The sequence below is a fragment of the Aquarana catesbeiana genome, linkage group LG04, assembly GCF_042186555.1.
Source record: "Aquarana catesbeiana isolate 2022-GZ linkage group LG04, ASM4218655v1, whole genome shotgun sequence".
Lineage (NCBI taxonomy): Eukaryota > Metazoa > Chordata > Amphibia > Anura > Ranidae > Aquarana > Aquarana catesbeiana.
Genome location: NC_133327.1, coordinates 40,800,858 through 40,825,061, shown reverse-complemented (window position 1 = coordinate 40,825,061; position 24,204 = coordinate 40,800,858). Strand labels below are relative to the sequence as shown.

General features: G+C 42.3%; 1 pseudogene; it reads left to right on the top strand.

The window, feature by feature from the left end:
• The window catches only part of LOC141139193 (cytochrome P450 2K6-like), a 75,043-nt pseudogene that overhangs the window by 20,572 nt on the left and 30,267 nt on the right, over window positions 1-24,204 (top strand).

Sequence of the window (24,204 nt, the reverse complement as noted above, 5' to 3'; positions counted from 1 at the left end):
CTTTTGGTGCTATTTTATCATCACTGGGTTTTTAGTTTTTTTGCGCTATAAACAAACAATATTTAAAAAAATATTTGAAAAAAACAATATTTTTTACTTTCTGTTATAAAACATATTCAATATTTTTTTTAAAAAAATCTAATTTCTTCATAAATTTAGACCAATATGTATTAACCACGTCATACTTTGAATGAGAATTGTGCGGTCATGCGACTTTGTATCCAAATTAATTTTGATCATTTTTTTCCCCACAAATAGAGCTATCTTTTGGTGGTATTTGATCTCCTCTGCGGTTTTTATTTTTTGCGCTATAAACAAAAAAAGAGCCACAATTTTGAAAAAAAAACACAATATTTATTACTTTTTGCTATAATAAATATCCCAATTTTTTTTAAAAAACTATTTTTTTCCTCAGTTTAGGCCGATATGTATTCTTCTACATATTTTTGGTAAAAAAAATTGCAATAAGCGTATATTGATTGGATTGCGCAAAAGTTATAGCGTCTACAAAATAGGGGATAGATTTATGGCATTTTTATTTATTTATTTATTTTTTACTAGTAATGGAGGCGATCTGCGACTTTTATCGTGACTGCGACATTATGGCAGACATATCGGACACTTTTGACACTATTTTGGGACCATTGACATTTATACAGCGATCCGTGCTATAAAAAGCATTGATTACTGTATAAATGTCACTGGCAGGGAAGGGGTTAACACTAGGGGGTGATCGAGGGGTTAACTGCGTGTCCTAGGGAGATGATTCTAACTGTAGGGGGCAGGGACTCACTAGGGGAGGAGACCGATCGGTGTTCTTCTGTAATGAGAACACACGGATCAGTCTCCTCACCTGACAGGACAGGTCCTGCTCGGTTAACGGGCAATCGCGGGTGCCCGGCGGCCATCGCGGCCACCAGGCACGCGCATTAGGTCCCGAGCTCTCTCCACAATGCAGGGAGTCCCAGGACGTTATATGACGCCCACCTGGAGGGACGAAGGGTTCCTGCGGGCGTCATTTAACAATAGAGCAGTAGGGAAGTGGTTAAGCAACATATTTTTGGTTAAAAAATCCCAATAAGAGTATAATGATTGGATTGCGCAACTTATAGTGTCTACAAACTATAGGATATATACTGGAATTTTTATTTATTTATTGTTTTTATACTAGTAATGGCAGAGATCGGCGACTTCTAGTGGGATTGAGATATTGCGGTGAACAATCTGATACAAACTGACACTTTGACACTTTGTGGGAACCAGTGACACGAATATAGTGATCAGTGCTAAAAAAATGCACTTTCACTGTACTAATGACACTGGCTGGGAAGGAGTTAAACATATAAATTGCTGAAAGGGTTAAATGTGTGCCTAACAAGTGTTTATGTGTGCTATGTGTGCTGTTTTTACTAAGGCATCTCATGGATTTTACAGTGCCTTGAAAGTATTCATACCCCTTGAAGTTTTCCACATTTTGTCATGTTACAACCAAAAACGTAAATGTATTTTATTGGGAATTTATGTGATAGACCAACACAAAGTGGCACATCATTGTGAAGTGGAAGGAAAATGATAAATGGTTTTCCATTTTTTTTACAAATAAATATGTGAAAAGTGTGGTGTGCATTTGTATTTAACCCCCTTTACTCTGATAACCCTAACTAAAATCTAGTGGAACCAATTGTCTTCAGAAGTCACCTAATTAGTAAATAGAGTCTACCTTCGTGTAATTTAATCTCAATATAAATACATCTGTTCTGTGAAGCACTCAGAGGTTTGTTAGAGAACCTTAGTGAACAAACAGCATCAGGAAGGCCAAGGAGCACACCAGACAGGTCAGGGATACAGTTGTGAAGAAATTTAAAGCAGGATTAGGTTATAAAAAAAAAATCACAAGCCTTGAATATCTCACGGAACACTGTTCAATCCATCATCCGAAGAATGGAAAGAGTATGGCACAACTGCAAACCTACCAAGACATGGCCGTCCACCTAAACTGGCAGGCCAGGCAAGGAGAGCACTAATCTGAGAAGCAGCCAAGATGCATGTATGTCCGTATTTCATCCGAAAATGGATGGATGAAATACGGACATACTGTCCGCACGTGTGAAAGGGGCCTATAGCTATTGAATAGAAAAGCACAAAATATTTCCAGATACTAAAATAATTATTAGGCCTCTTATTTTAGGCAGGACTTTGAGAAATTTGAAATGAAATAAAGGTTTATTGGAAATTCCTGCACTCACCTCCCCTCCAGATATGTTTCTGTGGGCTCATTTGCTAGTGCAGACATCCCACTAATGTCCAGACCATTTTTTGCTATTCTGCACTGTGCTACTTTAACTGGCAATTGCTCAGTAATGCAACACCATACATACAGAACTTTCTTTTGGTGGTATTTATTCACCACTGGGTTTTTTTTTCTATATTAATGAAAAAATAGGGATAGGTTTGCTCAGGCCTGCAGCACACCACTCAGCGCCAAATGGATAAGTTAATGTTTTAAACAGAGATAGAACTACAAACTGGAAAATATAAAGAATAAAAAAACTTACAGTATCTAAACTGAGTACTTAAAAAGACAGCAGCCGTTTTAAAATTATAAAATGAAAATGTCCATAATAGTATACATAAACTATGGGAGTAAACATACACTATAAAAAACAGCGCTAATGTTGAGCAAAGCTATATAAGAAATCATGCGGCCAACTACGCATAAAAAACATCAAACAGAGAAGTAGAGAGTCCGTGAAGTGGTCAGAGGAATGTCCATAAGTGACAATACAGCCGTATCCCAGTGTGCGCCTTCCACCGGTCAGTGAAATTTCACCATGTGTTAACACTCTCCCCCTAGGGGGTCAGACTCACCAGATCTGCAAATCATAAAAGCCTCCAAGAGCAAAAAGATCTCCTCAACACCTCTCTCTCAATACCACTCCGGGGGGTTTTCAGGGGGGGTCACAACTCCACACTATCACTGTGAGGTTTATAGCTGGAATCTTATGAAGCACACACTCTATCAGAGACCCACATAAAGTATAAATGGCCACTAACATTAAGATGTACTTTCACTGTAAATGGAGTCAAAAAGACCTCTCATGTTCCAAGGTTATTGTATAGAAAAGAGGGGAAGATGGACGCCTAGCTGGATAAAAAAACAGCCATAGACATAAAGGCAGGGGGTTTTTTTCCCCACGTGCAAACGTATCCTATGTCTTCAGAGTGAAGCACCTAAGGTGCTTGGAAAATGAAGACATTTTAAGAATTTTTTTTTTTTTTTTAACATTCTTTCACCAGTGCAGTACAGCGTCATCATATGACTGGTGTGGCGGTGAACTGGAAAACTGACTGGTGACAGTATGTTAAAAAAAAAAAAAATTAAATATATATTTTTTAAGACTTTTTTTAATACTCTCCTCATAGTAGTTCAGTGTCACCATAGGGACATCATACTACCCTGGGGTGATTAAGGATTTTTTTTACATTATGGTCCACTTGCTGACCGCCAATAAATGTCATTCTGCATTTCCACCTGTAGGAGGCACGGGCGCACCACCGGCGGGCTGCTTCTGCTGTGATAATTCACAGCAGGAGCTAATCTAAGACTAAGTTTACACTGGCATACGATGCTATGGTGTCTGCCAGTTCTTATATAGCTATGGGACATGGCCATCTAGTGATGTCACCCAGAGACCCCACCCCCTTGTGATGCCACTGCCTGGGGCATGATGGGGGGGTGACGTCACAAGGGGTGGGGTCACCAGATGGCCACTGCCCATAGCTATATAGGAACTGACAGTCACCATAGCTGACATAATAGCGGGAGCCAGCGTCAGAGTAGGACCATTTTTTTAGTGGAGCACTTATGGAGCACTAATACTTGGAAGGCACCCCATACCGGACCTGGACATAGCCAGTGTGGGACCGTCTTGGATACTGATCCGCCTGTTAGACAGCCTCTATTACACAGGCTCTAACGATTGTTGGTCCCAATTAGACTTGTTCAACACATTCTGATATTGGAAACATAATACACATCTAGCTTCTCCAGTATCTGGGCCTGGCATCCATGAAACATTTCATTTGACCTTGGGGTCCTAAGTGCTGCCTGAACACAGAGTCATGTCACTGGAACCTATACATTTTTAAAATATTTGCAACTCTCAAACCCCTGATGAAGGTATCAGAATACTGGAAACGCATTGGGCATCGGGGTACACCACCCCTAGGAGAGTACATCTAATATTATCATTTGTATACCTCTTGTTCTGATTCTGTATGGAATGCAATTTTTGTATGTTATAGACGTTTTTACATCTTTTTAAAGTATAACATTATAATAAAATATATTTTTTTATCATAAGAGTTGGTGGTCTATTAAAGTCCCCACTAAGGGGGGCATTCTCTCTTTCTTGGTCTCTAACGTAAGGGATGGGACCACCACACTCTACATTTGAAATGATGGAAGCCTCTTTCTTTTTTCAGATAAGGAACTGGTATGGATTGGGGGGGTCCACACCGTTTTTTATTATTTTATTTTGGCGTGGGATTCCCCTAAAATCTATACTAGACCCAAAGGGCCTGGTATGGACTGGGGTAACCCATGCCCTTTTGGGTTTTTCATCTGCATTTTATTTTTTTTCAGCTGTTAGCGAGGAAGCCCGCTGACTGCTGATTAATCATCGGTTGTTAAGGACGCGGCAGCCAGCTTCCTGGCCCACTCCTTAGCAACCAGCTATTATAGGTATTTGTGGTGCGGTTTTAACAAGCCCAAAGTGCTTGTTAACCACACTGCAAACATACATAGTGCGTTTGGAGGAGCGTTTCCAGGCCCCCCGAGTTGCGAGGGCTCGATCTCCTCTGACTCTCACCAATGATGATGATTAGTGAAACACTAACAGCTGAGATATTATTATTATTATTATTATTATACAGTATTTATATAGCGCCAACAGTTTACGTAGCGCTTTACAACTTGAGGGTAAACAGTACAAATACAATACAATTTGATACAGTAGGAATCAGAGGGCCCTGCTCCTTAGAGCTTACAATCTAAGAGGGAAGGTCAAGAGATACAAGAGAGATATGCCTGTGTAAATAAGACATATGTCAGTTGTGATGGGGGAGGGGGGGGGTAGAGCAGAGATAAGAATTGCTTTCTTCCCATAGTTAAAGCAGCACACAGTAAACACAAAAAGACTGCTTAGACACACAGTGATGTTTAATCCCTTCCCATCCAGTGTCATTAGTACAATGACAGTGTATATTTTTAGCACTGATCACTGTATTAGTGTCACTGGTTCCCAAAACGTATCAATTAGTATCCGACAGTCTGCTGGAATATCGCGGTCCCACTATACGTTGTTGATCGCCACCATTACTAGTATAAAAAAAAAAATTCCACAAATGTGTCCCATAGTTTGCCATAATGTTTGCGTAAAATAATCAATATACACCTATTGGGATTTTTTACCAAAAACATGTAGCAGAATTCATATTGGTCAACATTTTTTAAGAAATGTGATTTTTTTTTAATTCTATTATTGGATATGTTTTATAGCAGAAAGTAAAGTAAAGTTTTTTTCAAAATTGTCAGTCTTTTTTTGTTTATAGCACACAAATTAAAAAACGCAGTGGTGATCAAATATCATCAAAAGAAATCTCTATTTGTGGGGAAAAAATGACATAAATTTTATTTGGGTACAGTGTCGCATGACAGCGCCATTGACAATGCAGTGCTGTATTGCAAAAAGTGGCCTGGTCATGAAGGAGGGTAAATCTTCCCGAGGTCAAGTGGTTATTGCCTATAACACTGATGATCACTGTTAGAAGCAATAGTGTTAGCTTATATGAATGGCTTTCACGTTTGCCTACTACTATGATCTGTGATTGGCTACAGCTAATCACATGGTACAGGGTGCTGTTATTGGCCCAGGTGCCATGTGATAGTTGTGGGCCAATCACAACATCACAATAGTACGCAAAACAGTTATGAATGGTGCCTGCAGCTGCCACCCTTTGCAATAAAAGTACTGTGGGCAGGCAGCAAGTGGTTAAACTCCACATACACTACAAAAGTAAAGGTAAACGCTCAAAACTGATGTAATGTTGATGAAGCTCTGAAAAAAATAAAATCCCCATATTTTGGAATGGCATAAGTTAGACATTTGAAAATGTATGTTTAATTTGATTAACTGCATTTCTTAATCTCTGATGTTCTTGCAGTTGTCGAAGCAGTATGGTCCAGTATACACCATCCATTTAGGAATGTCAAAGATGGTTATCCTGTGTGGATATGATACTGTAAAAGAAGCTCTAATCAACTATGCAGATGAATTTGCCGACAGACCAAAATTACCATTATTTTATAAGCTCCAAAAAGATCACGGTAAATATTTCTTGGTTTGGCCCACCCTTAGCACCTATAACAACTCTTCTGGGAAGGCTGTCCACAAGGTTTAGGAGTGTGTTTATGGGAATGTTTGACCATTCTTCCAAAAGCTCATTTGTGAGGTCAGCCACGGAATTGATATTGGATGGAGTCAAGTTCCTCTACCCCAAACTTGCTCATCCATGTCTTTATGGACCTTGCTTTGTGTATTGCTGTGCAGTCATGTTGGAACAGAAAGGGACCATTCCCAAACTGTTCCCACAAAGTTGGGAGCATTGTCCAAAATGTCTTGATATGCTGACACCTTAAGAGTTCCCTTCACTTGAACTAAGGGACCAAGCCCAACTCCTGAAAAACAACTCCACACCATAATCCCATCTCCACCAAAACTTTACACTTGGCACAATGCAGTCAGGCAAGTACCGTTCTCCTGGCAACCGCCAAACCCAGACCCATCCATTGGATTGCGGTGTGCTTTACACCGCATCCGACGCTTTGCACTTGGGGATGTAAGGCTTGGATGCAGCTGCTCGGCCATGGAAACCCATTCCATGAAGTTCTCTATGCACTGTTGTGCTAATCTGAAGACCACACGAAGTTTGGAGGTCTGTAGCTATTGACACTGCCGACAGTTGGTGACTTCTGCGCACTGTGTGTGCTTCAGCAAGCGCTGACCCCGCTCTGTCATTTTATGTGGCCTACCACTTCATGGCTGAGTTGCTGTTGTTCCCAGTTGCTTCCACTTAGTTATAATACCATTAACAGTTGGAATATTTAGTAGCAAGGAAATTACACGGATAAACTTATTGCACAGATGGCACCCTGTCACGGTACCACACATTAATTCACTGAGCTCCTGAGAGTGACCCATTCATTCAAATATGATTGTAGAAGCTGTCTGCATGCCTTGGTGCTTGATTTTTTTTTTTGTAACCAAGGTTTTATTGAGTTTTTCATATAGACAACATAATGCCCTGAAAGGGGCATGAGACCAATAAAGTATAACATAAGTAGTCTACAAGTCACATGCATGACAACATATAATATCAAGCTAGGAGATAGTTAAAGCAGATTAGCAAAGAAAGGTACAGAGAGTAGAGTTAGTAGAATTAGGGATGCCGGTAAGTAAAAAGTAGTGCCCTAGAGGTAGGCCTTCCTGACATCGTCCAAGGTCAGAGAAGAGTGGAGGGACACTGTGTGACCCAATATGGTTGGTAATCGATATGCATGCAGTGTGGGTTAGGAGAGTAGTGGGAACATCTATGCAATGTCAGGAGGCCATACCCAGGGGGGCATTTCAGTAGAAAGAGGCATGTACAACAATATAACAGAAATCAAATATTTAGACTCAGTGTAAGACTGTGTAGCTGCTGGTTCAGTTCAAGATTGGGAAGGTCATGACTACAAGTATGATGAGGTTAGTTCATGGTAGAGGGTCACTCCTTTGATCTTGAAGCCAAGGTTCCCATTGGGCAAAGAATTTGGTGGTCAATAGATGTGCTTTGGCGAACATATATTCCATGTGGCATTGGTCGTTGAGCAGAGAAATTACTAATTGGATGGAGGGTGGGTGAGGATTTTTCCAATTGCGGGCAATTGAGAGCCTTGCCGCTATCAAGATATGGGTAAGTATTGACCGTAGTGTGGTTGGCCATTCGGTTAACCCTATTCCTAGCATGGCCAATTGTGGGGTTAGATGAGCCTTAACGCCCGTGACTGAGCATATGAGACTGGTCACGTCTGTCCAGAATTGTTGAAGAGCAGAACAAGTCCACCATATGTGGACCAGGGATCCATCTGTTTTGCAGTGCCTCCAACAGGTAGAGGATGTTGAGGGGAAAATGGCCGCCAGTTTGGTTGGAGTATAGTACCAGCGATGATAGAGTTTCATGACTGTTTCCCAGTGAGAGACATTCCTGGAATGGGCACGGGTGCTGTTGAGAGAACTGTACCACACCTCTTCTTGTGTGGAAAAATGTAGTACTTGTTCCCAGTGTTGCATAGCTGTGGATTTACCCTCAGAGCGAGGAGTGGTTAGCAGTGAGTACATAAAGGACAGACCTTTGGTACGGGGTTGTCGCGTGGCATAATATTGTAGTAGTTCGTTGGTAGCTTGGTTGGAGGACCACTGAAGCGATGATAGGGTGTGCCGAATTCGCAGGAATCGGAAGAAGTCATGGCGTGGTATGTTGAAGATAGTAGAGAGACGTTGGAAGGTAGTAAATCCTTGAGATGTGTATAGGTCACTCAGGTTGCAGATGCCGGCTCTAATCCAGTGGTGTATGGTTAAGTCGGGTGTTAAAAGTTCCAGAGTAGCGAGTGGCAGGAGTTTTAGAGTGTGAGAGGAGATTCCTTTGAGCCTTTGTGGAATTGATCGCCAGACTCTCATCGTGGCATTGACAGTGTCCAAAAAGGACCTAGGTGGGTGATAGTTGAGCCAAGATGCACATAAAAGTAGTTGAAGGTCTTTAGATATCACAGTACGTTCAATTTGTTTCCATGTAGGTGACGAGGATGGGTTCCACCAATGTTTAGTTTGGTCGAGTATTGCCGCTTTATAGTATATTTGGATCTCTGGGGCTCCCATTCCTCCATACTTAGTCGCTAGGTATAATGTCGAGTGGTGTAGCCTGGGGCGTTTGCCCTCCCATATGAATGAGTTGAGGATACGTTGTAGTTTGTGTAGATAGCAAGGCAATATTGGGATTGGGAGAGTTCTAAAGAGGTATAAAATATGAGGAAGGAGAAACATCTTCACTAGGGCTATGCGTCCTGCCCAGGAGGTTTTCACTGTCCGGAGTTCAGAGCTTATTTGTTGGAGTTTGTTAGTTAATAACTTGATATTGTTGCGAAGGAGCGCCGTTGATGGAGTAACTAGCTGAATCCCTAGGTAGTTAAACATTGAGTTCGGGGCCCATGAGAAATGCGTTATTTGGGACAATTCCTTCTTTTCAATAGAAGTAAGATGAATACCCATCATAGAAGATTTGGAATGGTTAATTTTATATAGTGATGCCTGTCCAAAATCATTAAGTACTCGTTGAAGAGCTAGCAGGGATTGTTTGGGATTTGTGAGGGAGACTATGATGTCATCTGCGTAGAGCCCTATTTTGTGGGAGGACTCACCCACTGTGATACCCTCAACTTGCGGGTTGGTACGAATGGCAGCCGCTAAGGGCTCGATAATCATGGCAAAGATGAGTGGGGATAACGGGCATCCTTGCCTGGTGCCATTCGTGATGAAGAGAGGGTCCGACAAGTACCCTCCTGACCAAACTCTAGCTGTAGGCTTGGTATAAAGGCCTAGAATGGCTCGTAAGAAGGTACCAGTCAAGCCAAATTTAATGAGCACGCTTTCCAAGTACCTCCAATGCACTCTATCGAACGCCTTCTCTGCATCCAATGAGATGAACAGAGAAGGCGTCCGATGATGTTCTGTCCATTGAATGAGGTCGATAAATCTGCGTGTGCCATCCGAGGTCTGGCGGTGTGGGATGAACCCTACTTGATCGTGATGTATTAGGGAGGGGATGAGAGTGGCTAGGCGAGAGGCCAACAGTTTGGCATAGAGCTTCAGGTCAGTGTTAAGGAGGGATATGGGTCGGTAGTTGGCTGGATCGTCAAAGGGTTTACCTTGTTTGGGAATGGTGACAATTAAGGCTTCAAGAGACTCCTTGGGAATGTCTCCCGTCGTTGCGAATCTGTTTAGCAAGGTGCATAAGTGGGGGGTAAGTAAGTCAGAATACGTCTTATAGTATTCATTACAGAATCCATCGGGTCCCGGACTCTTGTGGAGGGGAAGGGAGTTAATGGCTGTCTTGAGTTCCATTTCCGTGAATGGTTGTGAAAGGGCTTGCAATTGGGAGGGAGTGATCGAAGGGAGCTGGACTGATGATAGGAAAGACTGGATGTCAACGTCCGTGGGGGATGGTTCTGAGGAGAGTGAGGCGATGTTGTACAGTTTGGAGTAGAAGGTTTTGAAACAGTTGGCTATGTCTAGTGGATTTGTACATCTATGACCGCGATGGTCAGTGAGGTATAATATTTTGGATTGGATTACTCTACGTTTGTATTGGTTTGCTAAAACTTTGCCCGGCCTGTTACCTTGGGAGTACCAAGATAGTTGGAGACGTTTAATGTAGAAATCAAAATTTTTGTGTAGGTGGGAGCTTAAGTCTAGTCGAAGTTGGTGAAGCTTTTTAGACTGTTGTGCATTGGGAGAGGTTTTGTTACTATGTTCAAGATCCCTAATGCGGTTTAAGTACTGGACAGTAATTTCTGATCGCTTTTTTTTCTCATGGGCACCGAATTTGACAAACAACCCTCTAATTACCGATTTATGTGCATTCCATACCGTCGTGGAATTGGTTACTGAACCAGCATTAATAGAAAAGTATGACTCTATTCCAGCCTCGATTTGTGATTTGTAGAACGAGTGAGTCAGTAGGGAGGCATTCATTCTCCATATCTTGTTTGGGTTGGAGGAATGCGTTGTGCTTAAAGAGATGGTTACCGGGGCATGGTCAGACCAGGTAATGAGCCCAATATGGGCTGAGGTAATTTGTTGTAATAGGAGTTTAGATGTGAGGAATAAATCGAGTCTGGAATATGATCCCTGAGTTGGTGAGAAGTAGGTATAATCCCGTTCCGTACCATGAGCACACCTCCATATATCATAGAGGTCCTCCTTTATGAGGAGTGAGGACAATGCGCTTTTCCTGCGAGGATTGGAGGAATCTAGAGAGTGGTCCACAATCTCGTTAAAGTCTCCGCAGAGAATGATACGTTCTTTGGGGTAGGTAGCAAGCTTGTTTAGTATACTCTGGTAGAAGGATTTTTGTCCTACGTTAGGCGAGTATAAGTTGACTATGACCAGTGGGCAGTTATTAAAGGATGCAGAAAGAATGAGAAATCTGCCTAGAGGGTCTCGTTCAACTTGGTGTAGTTGGAATGCTACGGAGGAGCGTATTGCTATCAATACACCTCTTGCTTTTTTATCTGAGTTGGCAAAGAAGCAATGTGGGTATTGTTTATGGGTACAAGCCGGAGCTTTGTTTTTGGTAAAATGTGTCTCTTGGACACACAGAATATCGGCCTTTTGGTATATGGCTTCCTTCCAGAGAAGTGATCGCTTAAAGGGGTGATTAAGACCCTTGGCATTAATGGTAGTAATTGACAACATTCTGCAGGAGAGATGTGTAAAGTGCGTGTCCTGGCACGGAAGGGGATCAACACCGTTTGTTTTATCACACCAGGGATTGGTCCTTGGTTAAAGGACTGACAGTAGCAAGAAAGGATGTTACAACAAACAATGCAATACTAACGACACCAGATAAACCAGTAAATGCAGTCAAATTAGTGACTTGAGAAGATATGACAGATATAGTTAGGTCTGTTTCTAGGAAATATGTGACAATAAATCACAATAAACAAGTAATAAAAGAGAAACAAAAGTTAACGTGTAGATACGTATGTGCTTAGCACACTAGAAGTATCGGGGAGTGATCAGATCAGCTCTAGAGAGCCCCTGTGCCCCCTCATAAGGCACTGAGTAATGCTGATGGTATTAGCCAGAAAAATATTAGAGTTCCCGTGGTGGAAGGTCCTTGTACATCTCATCAGGTTCCGTCTTGCTGCGACCAGGGATCCGGGACCTTGGTAGATTGTTTGGATCGAGGAATGCTAGGAGGGACATGGGGAATGAGACCCCAATTATGCAGTAGTTTCAGGCCATCTTTGGGTGTCAGAATTGGGATCAGCTGGTTTTGAAAGGTAACCAGAAGCTTTGTAGGGAAGCCCCAGCGATATTGAACCTGTTTGTCTTACAGGACCGAAGTGACAGGAGCAAACCGTTTACGTGCCTGGGCTGTGGCAGCTGAAATGTCGCCGAATATGGAAATTGCAGCATATGGGGTTGGTAATGTACGCATGGATCTCGTAGCTCGTAACAGTCTTTCTTTAGTGTGAAAGAAATTAATCCGAGCCAGGGTGTCCCTAGGGACAGTATCCGGAAGATGTTTTGGTTTTTGTATTCTATGCGCTCGGTCGATGATCATGTCGTGAGTGGACAGGTTGGGTACTAGCGTGCGGAACAGTTGTTGGAGATAGGACACTAGTTCTCCTGGTTTAATCGACTCTGGTATCCCCCTGAACTTTAAGTTATTCCGCCTAGAGCGGTCTTCGAGGTCTGCGATTTTAAGCTGCATTTGGTGAATCGCAGCTGCCTGAGCATCCTGTGTATCTATAGCTGCATTATGTGCCTGAGCCACTGTGTGCAGTTGTTGTTCAATGATGTCAGTTCGGTCCTCTAGCTTTTCTACTCTGCTCTGGACATGATTGAGAGATATTTTTAAATCTCTTTGCAGGTCAGCTTGTAATGAGAGAAGCATAGACTTCAGGGTGCTCTCTGAGGCTGGAGTATTATCTGACGCTGGGAAGGCAGCTAGGGAGTTAGTGGCACTGTCTCCTGTGTATGCAGCGTCAGCCCAATGCTCCTTCTTTAGAGCAGGTGATATAACTGGTGAGCCTGCCGGGGATTCAGCGGCTCTCTTACCTCTGTCCTGGGGTTGAGGAGAGGCAGTGGAGTCCAGCTGTTCTCGTTCCTCCATGTCCCACAGAGTGTCCGACGCTGTGTGAGAATGTGCGGGTGAGGGTGAAGCCGAACGGCTTTCCCGCTCGGCGCCATCTTGTGGAGAGGAGAGAGCCGGCTTCATGAAGTACTCCTGGAAACGGCTCGATCTCTGGCTATTAGTATTCTTTTTCTTCTTGGTCATATCCCGGAGTGTCCCAGAAGCAGTGGCCTCCGAACCGGAGGTGAAGGCAGCTAATAATGGCTCTGTAATCGCTGTTGTGCCCCGTTCTGAGGGAGAGCAGAGAATCTAGGCGGCCATCATCTGCAGCAGCCAAACCACGCCCCGGTGCTTGATTTTTTTACACATGTGGCCGTGGAGGTGATTGGAATACCCGAATTCAATTATTTAGAGGGGTGTCCCAATACCTTTGGCAATATAGTGTAGCTTACGTTTTGCACTTTCCAGCATAAGTTTTAATGTAAAAAGTTGTATGCGGTTTGTATAAAATATATGTTATGTATATATTACGCATATATATAATGTACAGTATATTATTATGTATAACACTGCATTTGATTCACGGGGGTTAATAAATAGGCTGTCATTTTGCAAGGAAAATTTCACTATGAAATTGACTTGGCACCAGGGTTTAGTGAATGCGGTGAAGTTTCGCTTTGTAGAGAATGTCCTAACATATACAAAGAAAAAAAAAAAAAACAATTTTTGCTTGCACATGATTGGATGATGGAAGTCAGCAGAGCTTCACGACATTCCTCACCCCTAGGGAAAATTCCTTACATTGTGTAACTTTCCTTGCAAATTGAACAGCCTATTTGCTTTTAGTCAACCCCACTGTGTATATTGTTGGGCACTGTTTATTTCAGACACAGCAGCTGTTGTGTGACAACACCTTAGGTAGGGTAGCACAGTGATGTTTACTATCTATTGTACATACAGGAGACTATTTATCAAAGATTCAATGAGCATTTTCCCAATCAGTAGGTATCCAGCCAAGTAAGGCTTTGATACAGTGGGTGAGTTTTGAGCACAATTTAGGCAATATTATTGATAAATATACCCCATACTGTTTCTACATATATTTATGATTTCACAGGGTTTAGTGTGCGATGTGTAATAACTCAGCACTCTGATGCATTTTACTTCTATCAGGAATCATGTTTTCCAATGGTGAAAACTGGAAGGTAATGAGAAGATTCACTCTATCAACTCTACGGGATTATGGAATGGGGAAGAAAAGTATAGAAGACAAGATTAATGAAGAAGCTGAATGCTTAGTGCAAACATTTAGATCTTATGGAGGTAAGATGTTCTAGCGTCCCTTTAATTTCAGCAGTCATATTTTTTTTTTTGTGAAACTTTTTTCATTTGATATAGACATTTAAATGTTTTGATCTATTTTTTTTAAATTGTCTGTTTTTGCTTGTACATAATTAGATGATGGGAGTCAGCAAAGCTTTATCTCATTCACTGGGAAAAATTCCCTTGTAAAGTGCAACTTGCTTGCAAAGTGAACAGCCTATTTGTCTTTAGTAAATCCATCCCACAGACTCAGGGCAGACACGCACAGGGGTTGATTTAGTTAGTTAGTGGGGGGGAGAGTTAAAGTGTTTGTGCCAAAATAAAAAAAAAAATGCCATGGGCCCTCCCCCCAATTCCACACCAGACCCTTATCCGAGCATGCAGCCTGGCAGGTCAGGAAAGGGAGGGGATGAACGATCCCCCCCTCCTGAATAATACCAGGCAACATGTCCTCAACATAGAACTTTGCCCCCCCCCCCCCACTCCAAAGCACCTTTATAGCGCAAAAAAAAAAAAAAAGTATTGAATAAATACAACCAAAGATAGCTCTATTTGTGTGAAAAAAATGATAAAAATGTCATATGGATACAGTGTTGTATGACTGAATAAATATCATTCAAAGTGCGACAGCACTGAAAGCTGAAAATTGGCCTGGGCAGAAAGGGAGTGAAAGTGTCCAGTATTGAGGTGGTTAAAGTTGTAATGAAAGCCAAAACATTTGTATATAGATATAAATAACATTATAAATACCCTTTTGTTCCCTTTTTAGATCCCATTCCCTCCTGTGCTTAGGAACATAAGAGCTGGGGGGTGGAGAAACACCAGAACACTGATCTTCCCAGTAAAAGGCAGTGCAGGGTGGGCGTGCCAAGACAAGTCTGATCTTTGGAGGAGAGTAGGCTGAGTTCCCAGCATAGCTAGAGAACTGACCACAGTGTGTTCTCCTGCTTAGTGTAGTCAGTTTTTAATAGTAAAGCAGAGGGACTGGCAGGATCACCAGGGAATTCACACAAAGGAAGCAATACAAAGAGAACAGGATACTTTTCATAGAACTCCGTGGTACAGCAAGAACATATCATAAATATGAAATGCTGGGGTAACAAACACTTTAATTTGAGTACCTCAGTTCCTAGGCTTTTTGGATCCAGACTGCCCAACTGTGATATAAAAAGGGTGAAAGCTGAGGTCCACGGGCTTGGGTTTTCTTGCTAGTACTCTACCAGACATGCTGTGACTACATTTGAAGAGGATTGCTGTGCCTTGCAGTCCAGTTTCGAAGAAGAAGGTTATGGAGAACATCCAAGTATGGTAAACACCAAGATGGTCTACCACCTTGTCCTGTTATGTCTGGGCAGCTATTCAGTTGTAGTTAGAGTCAGAATATGGACTCTGGACTTTTTTTTTTACTACAAACATTGTTTTTTTTTTTTTTTTCATTTCTCCTTTCATTTTAAGGGAAGCCCTTTGACAATAGGACCAATCTTACTGCTGCTGTGGCCAATATAATAGTTTCCATGCTACTAAATCACAGATTTGAATATGACGATGCCACCTTGTTAAGCCTTATGAACCGTGTTAATGAAAATGTAAGACTCATGGTAGTGAACATTAGTGAACATTCTATTTTCCTTTAGCAAATCAACCGCTATGCCTCAGTGACATCATTATGGATGTGCTTCAGGCCAAACTCATGGTTGACCTAATCCTAAAGCCAAGCTGTTTGTAGTTCAAGAAAAAAGCAAACTATTGTGATCAAACTCTGCTACCGCAATTACTAATCATGGACTTCCTAATCTCTGAACAGTGGTCAGTTGGCTTCGAAGGGCCAATCATTGGGGTTTTCTTATTTGTCAGCCCTCATCTCATAAAATTATGGTTCCCAGCAGCCTTTGTTCATCGTGTGTTGGAAGAGATATGGAGTAGTTGTTACAGATCACAGGCTGCAGGAAAAGTTAGGTGCTAATGCTGGTGATGATTGCAAATCTCCAAAATGCAAAAAAGCACGAAAAATGCATAGGTGTGAATCAAGCTTTAAAGAAGACTGGTCACTAGTAATAAGCTATCATATAGGGACTATCAACCCCCTCTGTGAGAGTAATAAAGTTAATGTTTTAAAGTTCCCCAGCAACCTGTCAACAGTATTCTGGGAGACACACAGGTCCCAGAACATAGCAGGGACCAGTGAGGACGCAAAGCGAAACTTGTGCACCCGCAGTAGGGAACCAGGAAATGAAGCCACATGGCTTCACTTTCTGATTCCCTTACCGAGGATGGCGGCGGCAGCAGCCGAGAGCCGACTGACAGATCGGCTTCGGCTGCCGGCATCGCGGGCTCCCTGGACAGGTAAGTGTCCATATATTAAAAGTCAGCAGCTGCAGTATTTGTAGCTGCTGGCTTTTAATATTTTTTTTTTTCGGCAGACCTCTGCTTTAAGTTTGTGTGTACAAAATTAACTTTAGTGTATTTTTTTGTGAAAATATTGGTTTGATAAATAGTTGCGCCAATAAAAAAATGCAGAAATGGCTCTGTCAGCAAGCATATATAATGAAATATTTTGGGGGCTTGTTTCGGCAAATAAATTATACTGTAGGTATTGGAATATGCTGTGGGCTTTTTATAACCCCTTCAGCTCCGGACAGTTTACCCCCTCTTCATGACCAGGCCCTTTCTTGCGATACAGCAAGAAATTGATGTCCTTTTTTCCCCACAAATAGAACTTTCTTTTGGTGGTATTTGATCACCTCTGCGGTTTTTATTTTTTGCGCTATAAACTTTTTGGGGACCAGTGAAACCAACACAGTGATCAGTGCTAAAACATATGCACTGTCACTGTACTAATGGCACTGGCAGGGAAGGGGTTAACATCAGGGGTGATGAAAGAGTTAAATTTGTCCCTAGAGAGTGCTTTCTAACTGTGTGGGGGGTGCTTTTATTGCGGGAAAACAGAGATCTGCGTTCCTGCTTAGCAGGAACACAGGATCTCTATATTCCCTTGTCACAGAATGGCTATCTGCCTTGTTTACATAGGCATACTGCCGTTCTGCCTCTGTCAGGAACCATGGGCGGGTACTGTGATTGGGCGCATGATAGAGAGGACAGAAGAAGACATCGAGGATCGTACAGGACACCGCCGCTGACCCACTGTGAAACAGTTGGGCGATGCACACTGGCAGCATTTAATGAGGCACAGTAGAGGCAATCGATGGGCACACTGGCAGCATTTAATGGGGCGCAGTAGTGGCAATTGATGGGCACACTGGCATCATTTGATGGGGCACAGTAGCAGCAATTGATGGGCACACTGGCAGCAATTGATGGGCACACTTGCAGCAATTGATGGGCACACTTGCAGCAGTTGATGGGCACAGTGGCGGCATTTGATGGTAACAGTGGCAGCAATTTATGGGTACAGAGGCTGGGTTTGATGGGCACAGTGGTGGCAATTTTTGGGTACAGTGGCTGCGCTTGGTGGGCACAGTGGCTGCGCTTGATGGGCAGAGTGGCAACAATTGATGGGCACAGTAGCTGAGTTTGATGGGTACAGTGGTGACAATTTATGGGTACAGTGGCGGCAATTTATGGGTACAGTGGCTGCGTTTGATGGCACAGTGGCTGCACTTGATGGACACAGTGGCTGCGCTTGATGGGCACAGTGGCAGCAATTGATGGACACAGTAGCTGCGTTTGATGGGCACAGTGGCTGCAATTGATGTTTTTCTTTTTCAGTTTGTATTGTTTGTACTATATGTGTGTATGTATACTGTATGTTTCATTTGTGCCTACTGCCGCTAAACAGAAGTCAATCTAACAATCGTATGCCCATGAAAAATCCACTTGTTGCCACTCGGAGGCAGCTGAATGGTGAACTGCTGAGCCTGGCCTCAGATCAGGCAGGGCAGGTCTGGGTGCGTGCCTGTGCGGAGATATGGCACACATCAAGCATGGCTTTTATTCACACACCCCACTGCCAGATCTGAGGCCAACGACAGCAGTTCACTATTCCGCTGGCTCTAAGACTCACTTGCGCCATTCAGAGCCTGCAACAAGTGGATTTTTTTTCTAATTTAAAGGCCTTTTCCTGCCAGCTGCCTGCCACACCAAGCACTAAGGTGCAAAGGGAACACACAGAGGGTGTGTGTAAGGAGACACTGATACATAGCTCCCAACTGTCCCTGATTTCGAGGGACTGTCCCTGATTTGGAGCAATGTCCCTCTGTCCCTCATTCCTCCTCATTTGTCCCTCATTTTGGTCTGATCTATATAGTTGTATATAAAATGCTATAAATAGTAGTGGTAAAAAAAAGCCCTTGTGGATTTAATTAAACTTTTTTTGGTTAATTCTCCTTTAAAGGGGTGTGGCAGGGGGCGTGTCCTCTGCCTACATACCTTTGCTAGTAGGTGTCCCTCATTCCCATCTGAAAATGTTGTGAGGTATGCTGATAGAAGGTGACAGGGGCTCTGCCATAAGGTAGGACTCTGTGGACTGTGAGGGAAAATGTTGGGACTTTGGTGTAAGGGAGGACTCTGATGGGAGCATGGCACTCATCCTGACTGCTGTACTCTATATGTTGTTTTGTTTGTTACTTACTCCTGGCATGGCGGCCACCTGTAAGCCTGGGGGCCCCCTAATCTTCTATTGCCCGGGGGCCCCGTGAGTTGTCAGTCCGCCCCTGCGCTCTAATGTTGATTTCTTGAATAAATCCCTAATGTCTCCTTGCAGAGGACCAGTGACCAGAAATGTGCTATTACATAGGGGGCTACAAGCAAGAAAGTTATATTTAAAAGTTAAAAGTTAATAAAAATGAAATAATACATAAAAAAAAATGTTTAAAGCCCTTTTTCCCCCATATACACACATAAATGCATGTGAAACGGCAAATCCAAATGGCAAATCTAAAACACATACACTAAATTTGCCAAAAGTATTGGGACACTTGCCTTTACACATGCATGAACTTAATCACTTCAGCCTCGGAAGCATTTGCCCCCTTCCTGACCAGAGCACTTTTTGCAATTCGGCACTGCATTGCTTTATCTGACAATTGTGTGGTCATACCCAAACAAAATTGACGTCCTTATTTTCCCACAAATAGAGCTTTCTTTTGGTGGTATTTGATCGCCTCTGCGTTTTGTTTTTTTTTGCGCTAGAAACAAAAAAAGAGCGACAATTTTGAAAAAAAGCAATATTTTTAACTTTTTGCTATAGTAAATATTCCCCCAAAAATATATAAAAAACTATTTTTTTCCTCAGTTTAGGCTGATATGTATTTTTTTACATATTTTCGTTAAAAAAAATCGCAATAAGCGTATATTGATTGGTTTGCACAAAATTTATAGCGTCTACAAAATAGGGGATAGACTTATGGCACTTTTATTATAATTTTTTTTCTATTAGTAATGGCTGCGATCTGCAATTTTTATCGGGACTGCGACATTATGGCACATCAGACATTTTTTTACACTATTTTGGGACCATTGTCATTTATACAGCAATCAGTGCTATAAAAATGCATTGATTACTGTGTAAATGACACTGGCAGTGAAGGGGTTAACCACTAGGGGGCAATGAAGGGGTTAAGTGTGTCCTAGGGAGTGATTCTAACTGTGGGGGGGAGGGGCTTCAACACACATGACAGCGATCACCAATACTTTTGGCAATATAGTGTATCACTCTACACTCCAGAGTGAGAGCGATAATTCTAGAGCCATCATTAATGGTTAATGATGAACTGATGATCTGTGAAGGCTTTTAAAACAGACACTCTCTGCCTAGCTGGAAAGGATGAGAAGTTAATGCGGCCTCCCTGGTACCATGATATAAAAGACGAACCCAGAAGATAAATATATCCCCAAAGCCGAATCTAGGCAGTACCTCCCATAGGTATCTCCAAAAGCTTTGACAGCATTGAGGGATAACAATGGTCTGGTCTGGATTGTCTGGAGGAGTTTGCAGGTTAACAAATTAATAACAGTGGATTTATTGGGCATGAACCCTTCTTGATCTGAGTGAACAATGCTAGCTTTCACCTTATTGAGTCTAAGTGCCAGCACCTTTGCCAATATCTTAATACCACTTTAAAGAAGCAAGATTGGCCTATACAGTATAAACTAGGGTCTGTAGGGTCTTTGCCTTGTTTCAGGAGGAGGACAATTATGGCCCTGGTCATTTATGGCGGTAAGAATTGTGTTTGAAAAGAGGCATTAAACACATTTAGTAAGAATGGTAAAATAGTGTCCGCATACTACATGTATACCTCCATGGGTATTCCATTATCCCCAGGCGCCTTATGCCTGGGGAAAGAACTGACTGCCCGTTGTACTTCCTTCAGTGTAATCGGGGAATCTAAAAGACATCTATGAGACGCAGATAGAGTGGAAAGGTTAATACCTTGTAAATGTTGATTCAAGGAATCAGTATATGTCTGTTAGGAATGGGATAATTCAGAGTAGAATGCCTTCAATTCCTCCATTGTGTGGTCGGGGGTGTTGACCAGTATACCTGAGCGGGCCCGCAATGCTCCAATAGATGGTGACATTTGGTGGGACTGTGCTAACTTAGCTAAATAGGCTTGCATGGAAAATAGCCATTTTTGTTCCACTGTGGAGGAGAGCAAACAAGTGTACATGTCCTGAGCAGCCATCCATTCCTCCCTGGACTGATCAGAGGGGGAGTCAATGTACGCCCTTTCCAATTGTATTACCCGCAGTTCAACCCATAGCTCCTGCCCTTTGGTGGCTCTTTTAACAGCTGTAATTTCCTAAATAAATACTCTGTGGAGAAAAGCCTTAAACATCTCCCATAGCAGCAAGGGGTTAGGGTGATCCACGTGTATGTGAAAAAACTCCGTAGCCTGTGTTTCAATTCTCTAGTGTTTAGGAAAGGGGTGCAGCCAAAAGGCGTTCAGGTTCCAAGGGGACCTGGGCAAATTGGTAGGGAGTTGAGATCTGAGCCAAAGGGCTAGGGGAGAGTGATCCGACACTCCACGGGGCAGACACTGAATTTCAATGGAGCTACCGTCAGGGGACCTAGACATACATCAAATCTTGAGAGAGAGGAAGAGGGTATCTAAAAGGTCACATATCTGTTCCTCCTATCTCATCTAGAAATTGAGAAAGAACAGTTCCCCTAGGGGGCAGTCTATGGGATGGTATATCCAAAAAGGAGTCAAGATAACTTGAAATCTCTGTGTATAAGCAAAGGAGCATTACGTTTTCCCACTAGGTATTCTAACAGTACATTCAGTACATCTCTGGTGAATGGTGGTGGTATGTAAATAAACACCAGGACACAATATAGAAAATATAGCCTATAGTACAGAAAAAACATATCGATCTCAGTATTAATAAGTCAATCAAATTCCTGAAAGTCGAGTGAACAGTGGAATAAGAGGTGTAGATGGAATGATATGCTTATCTTACCAAGAATACTTAAGACATCTTAAAGTGTCTATAGTCAAGTGGGTTTCTAGAAGGCCAAGAATAGCCAGTTGGTGCTTGTTTTTTTTCAAATGATCGTGCACACCTCTCATATTCCACAAAACAATTGGGGTATCAGACATGGCAGCATTATATAATGTGAAGGTGGCAGGGGTACAATGCAACACACATTTCAAGTGGGTTTACAAATTTCAGCTCCAATCCAGAAGGTGAAAACCCTCTGTATCCAAATGGGGATCCACAAGTGTGTCAGGTACACTAGGCTGTTGGTTGAGAATAACATCACAAAAATTAACTTTACTATATTGTTTACTGAAAAAATAGGTTTGATAAACAGTTATGCCCTGTACACAAGACCGGTTTTGCCGTCGGAATAAACTCTGAAGGTTTTTCCGACGGAGTTCCGACGGAATTCCGCTCAAGCTGTCTTGCATACAAACGGTCACACCAAAGTCTGACCGTCCAGGACGAGGTAACGTACAACACATACGATGGGACTAGAAAAAGGAAGTTCAATAGCCAGTAGCCAATAGCTGCCGTCTCGTACATGCGTCGTTTTTGGTACGTCGGAACAGCATACAGACGAACGGGTTTCCCGATAGTAATTCATTCCGTCTGAAAAATTTAGAACATGTTCTCTATCTAAGTCCGTCTGAATTTTTGATGGAAAAAGTCAGATGGGGCATACGATGAAAAGCCCCCAAATGACTTTTTCTGATGGACATTCCGCTCCTGTGTTAGCGGCATAACTCTACTCTAATTACCTAAAACTGCCACCATTTTATTTTCCAGGGTTTCTGCTTTCAGAAATTATATAATGTTTGGCAGCTTTAACAAATCTTCAGGGCAAAAATGTGCATTTTATTATGTGCCCAAGATGCATAAATGTTTTAGGCAGCTTGGGGGCTTGTTTCTACAAATATGTAGCACAAAGATACTGCAATGTTTTGGGAGCCTTTTTTCTGTGACTAAAATACACGTTTTTTTTTCACAATTTACACAATTTTTGACTTTCTAATAAAAATGTCAAGTACTGCTTTTATGATTAAAGCCACACTATGTAAACTTGAGGCAAGACAGAGCAGAAACAGAGAGGGTATTAGCCAATTAGCAGTCTGTGTAATTGGGTCTACTGTATCTGAATTTTCTTGTTTCTACAGTATGTTATCTCTAGCTTCTAGAGAGTTCTTTCCTTGCTTCAGGTTCACTACTCTTTTGCTTCTTAGTGGTAGTTATGAAACATTCATACCCTTTGAGGTGACCTCCTTTCTTTCTTTTTCAGCTGTATGACATGTTCCCTACATTGATAGATCCTCTACCAGGAACCCACAACACAATTGTTGCAAACAGTGAACAACTGAATGATTTTATGAGAGATACATTTACTAAGCAGAGGAAAGGCCTGGACGTAGATCATCATAGAAATCTTATTGATGCTTTCCTGGCAAAACAGCAAGAGGTGAGCATGACATTTTATGATGTGAAAAGTTCACATGGTGAGGAAGGGAACTGGCCATTTTTATGAAAATGTAACTAAATGTATCTATTTTTATGATTTTTAAAAATGTATCTAAAGCCAAAAGTTTTTTTTTTTTACTGCTTCAATACAGGGCACTTTTACCCCCTTTCTGCAAAGGCCAATTTTCAGCTTTCAGTGCTGTCAAACTTTGAGCGACAATTGCACAGTTACGCAACGCTGTACCCATATGAAGTTTTTATCATTTTTTTTTATACAAATATAGCTTTATTTTGGTGGTATCTAATCACACTGTTTTTTTTTTTTTTGCTAAAATATTTTTGTAAATAAGTAATTTTTCTCCTTCACTGATGGGCACCAATGAGGCGACACTGATGGACACTGATGAGGTGGCACTGATGAGGAGCACTAATATGCAGCACTGATATACAGCACTGATGGGCACTGATAGGTGGCACTGATGGGTGGCACTTATGGGCAATGATAGGTGACATGGATAGGCAGGACCGATGGACACTGATGGGCGGCACTTATTGGCACTGATGGGCGGCACTGATGAGCAAGCACTGATAGGCACTGAAAGGCAGCATGGACTTGCATCACTGATGGGCACAGATTAGCATCACAGATGGGTACAGATTGGCATCACTGCTGGGGCTGCAGTGATAATCAGGGCACTGATTATCTGTACAGGTCTCTCCTGTGAGGAGATGCCACTGATCCGCTCTCCTCACACTCTGTCAACCGGCATTTCCTTGTTTACATGTGAGCAGCTGTGATTGGACACAGCTCTTTACAGAAATCGGGGTTGCACCGTGCCCCAGTGACACCCAAGATTGGCGCGCAAGTGTGGTGAGACTGGAGCAACGTCATATGATGTTTCCAGAACAATGGAGCATCCCGTCTGCCATCATTTTTTTATATGGCGGGTAGGAGGTAGTTACATTTTGTGGTAAGTGGTTCAGGCAATAAGGTGATCCCCTACATTAACAGTGGACTAAATGGAG